Raw genomic sequence first — 4,060 nt, forward strand, 5'->3', positions numbered from 1 at the left:
ACCCAACCCCCTGTAACGCATTCGCCGAAGGACGAGGGTAAACCTCACTTGAGGGACAAACCTGCCCAGGTACAGTCGTCCCTTTAAGGAGACTCCCGCTCGAAGATGAAATTGTGAGATTACAGTGTTACAAATGTTGGCTCCCCAGTTGGGTATCGAACCCGGGTCATTCACGTGCCAATCCTATACTCTAACTACACAGCCACGGCCGTCGGTGTGAACAACAATTATTTCTTTGATAATTTTGAAATTATTTCTTTTTTACAATGAATACCAATTTTTTCTGTTCGTGTTAAATTTAGTTGAAAACAATAGAGCTTCTCTCAAATTCAAGTCATTTTTATTCTGTGCAATAATAATAATTTGATTTTTTTAAAAATACCCTGGGAATCTAGGAGCCACGTTACAGCCACGGTATTTGCGTGGCTGTTGCGTGGCTATTAGGATTGTCATTTTTGGGTCTAAAAAGGGGGAAATGATATCTAAAAATACAATAAAAGTGGATAGACGAATTATTAGTTTATATTCGCACTATTTATAACATTGTTTTCTATCAATTAATTAAAATTAATGTGAGTGTATATAATGATAATACAAGCCCCATAGGGGGAATTCCGGGAGATGGCGGCAGTGTCGACATCCCAACGGGGTCCGTCAAGTCGACAGCAGTGGCAGCCAGAATAAGTGAGACCCCAACAGAGGTGGGGCGTCACGGTCGATTCTGACGGCTGGTCGAGCTGCCTGGGCCGGTAACTCGGCAGTAGGGCCAGAAGAAGAATATCCATGAATTTTTGGAGTGGGGGACAAGCATATGAGTGGGAATTACGTAGAATGGGGGTACCCTGGGCAGGGAAAACTTCTGCTAGAAGCCCTATAGCAGTCCCGCTGTCACAGGGGTAGGTTCGAAGGGGGGTTTATGTCCTCTTTGTCCTCAATGTTTACTTTATGTTTTTCAGTTGATTCCTTCATCCGCTAATTAATATTAAGGAATGAGACAAGGACTTTTCGATGGAGAATTAGATTCCCCGTCTATCAACCCCCGTTTCATCCCTTAATCTTTGTAATAAAAAAATTAAAACTGCGACGAAAGTCACGGTGCTATGAGAAACCCAATGGTTTCTCGGCGCAGAGTGCCACCCCAATAATTCGCCCGCTAATTGAAAAATTGGCTCTCCCCTCCTAATTAACATTAAGGTACTTCCGCAGTAAGTATACTTGGTGAAAATTTCGAAATGGTATAAAAACGCAACATTTGGATCATATGTTGTTGACCACATGAAAAATATGTTCCCAAAATTTCAAGTCCCTGGTCCACCCCATTTTTGAGATATGCATCGCCAAACATTCAATTTTTGTGTTTTTTCTATTTTTGACGATATATATCTCGAACATGGGGTGGACAAGGTACTTAAAATTTTGGAAATAGTTTTTGAATGTGCTCAACAACATATGATCCAAATATAGCGTCTTTATACCATTTCGAAATTTTCACTAAGAATACTTACTGCGGAAGTTCCTTAAGGAATGAAACCAATGCTGTTCGATGGAGAATTAAATTCCCCATCTAGCAACCCCCGTTTCATTCATTAATCTCTGTAATCAAAAAATAAAAACTGCGACGAAAGTCGCGACGTTATAAAAAACCTAATGGATAACTCGCCCGGTAATTGAACAATCGTCTCTCCCCTCGTAATGAACACTAAGCAATGAAACCAATGCTGTTCGATGGAGAATTAAATTCCCCACCCATCAACCCCCGTTTCATTCCGGAATCTCGGTAATAAAAAAATAAAAACTGCGACGCAATTTACGGCGCTATGAAAAGCTTAATGGATAACTCGCCCGGTAATTGAACAATCGTCTCTCCCCTCGTAATGAACATTAAGGAATGAAACCAATGCTGTTCGATGGAGAATTAAATTCCCCACCCATCAACCCCCGTTTCATTCCGGAATCTCGGTAATAAAAAAATAAAAACTGCGACGCAATTTACGGCGCTATGAAAAGCTTAATGGATAACTCGCCCGGTAATTGAACAATCGTCTCTCCCCTCGTAATGAACACTAAGCAATGAAACCAATGCTGTTCGATGGAGAATTAAATTCCACATCCATCAACCCCCGTTTCATTCCGGAATCTCGGTAATAAAAAAATAAAAACTGCGACGCAATTTACGGCGCTATGAAAAGCTTAATGGATAACTCGCCCGCTAATTAAGAAATCGTATCTCTGCTCCTAATTCACATTAAGGAATGAAACCAATGCTGTTCGATGGAGAATTAAATTCCCCACCCATCAACCCCCGTTTCATTCCGGAATCTCGGTAATAAAAAAATAAAAACTGCGACGCAATTTACGGCGCTATGAAAAGCTTAATGGATAACTCGCCCGCTAATTAAGAAATCGTATCTCTGCTCCTAATTCACATTAAGGAATGAAACCAATGCTGTTCGATGGAGAATTAAATTCCCCACCCATCAACCCCCGTTTCATCCCTTAATCTCTGTAATAAAAAAATGAAAACTGCGACGAATGTCGCGGCGTTATGAAAAACATAATGGATAACTCGCCCGCTAATTAAAAAATCGTCTCTCCCCTCCTAATTAACAATAAGGAATGAAACCAATGCTGTTCGATGGAGAATTAAATTCCCCATCCTTCAACCCCCGTTTCATTCCTTAATCTCTGTAATAAAAAAATAAAAACTGCGACGCAATTTACGGCGCTATGAAAAACTTAATGGACAACTCGCCCGCCAATTAAAAAATCGTCTCTCCCCTCCTAATTAACATTAAGGAATGAAACCAACGCTGTTCGATGGAGAATTAAATTCCCCATCCAGCAACCCCCGTTTGATCCCTTAATCTCTGTAATAGAAAATTAAAAACTGCGACGCAATTTACGGCGCTATGAAAAACTTAATGGATAACTCGCCCGCCAATTAAAAAATCGTCTCTCCCCTCCTAATTAATATTAAGGAATGAAACCAACGCTGTTCGATGGAGAATTAAATTCCGCATCCATCAACCCCCGTTTGATCCCTTAATCTCGGTAACAAAAAAAAATAAAAACTGGGACGCAATTTACGGCGCTATGAAAAACATAATGGATAACTCGCCCGCTAATTAAAAAATCGTCTCTCCCCTCGTAATGAACACGAAGCAATGAAACCAATGCTGTTCGATGGAGAATTAAATTCCCCATCCATCAACAGCCGTTTGATGCCTTAATCTCTGTAATAAAAAAATAAAAACTGCGACGCAATTTACGGCGCTATGAAAAACATAATGGATAACTCGCCCGCTAATTAAAAAATCGTCTCTCCCCTCGTAATGAACACGAAGCAATGAAACCAATGCTGTTCGATGGAGAATTAAATTCCCCATCCATCAACAGCCGTTTGATGCCTTAATCTCTGTAATAAAAAAATAAAAACTGCGACGCAATTTAAGGCGCTACGAAAAGCATAATGGATAACTCGCCCGCTAATTAAAAAATCGTGTCTCCCTCCTAATTGATATTAAGAAATGAAACCAATGCTGTTCGATGGAGAATAAAATTCCCCATCCATCAACGTTTGTTGCATCCCTTAATCTCTGTAATAAAAAAATAAAAACTGCGACGCAATTTACGGCGCTATGAAAAACTTAATGGATAACTCGCCCGCCAATTAAAAAATCGTCTCTCCCCTCCTAATTGATATTAAGAAATGAAACCAATGCTGTTCGATGGAGAATTAAATTCCCTATCCATGAACCTTTGTTGCATCCCTTAGTCTCTGTAATAAAAGAATAAAAAGTGCGACGAACGTCGCGGCGCTATGAAAAACCTAATGGTTTCTCGGCGCAGTGACTCCCGATAACTCGCCCGCTAATTAAAAAATCGTCTCTCCCCTCCTAATTAACATTAAGGAATGAAACTAGTGCTGTTCGATGGAGAATTAAATTCCCTATCAAGTAACCCTCTTTCAGCCCGTAATCTCTGTAAAAAATGGAAGAAACTGGCATGGAAATCACAGCGCAGTAAGAAAAATAATCGTTTTGCGGCGCACAGTAACTTC

The sequence above is a fragment of the Diachasma alloeum genome, unplaced genomic scaffold, assembly GCF_001412515.2.
Source record: "Diachasma alloeum isolate Michigan unplaced genomic scaffold, Dall2.0 Dall_scaffold_00655, whole genome shotgun sequence".
Taxonomy (NCBI): domain Eukaryota; kingdom Metazoa; phylum Arthropoda; class Insecta; order Hymenoptera; family Braconidae; genus Diachasma; species Diachasma alloeum.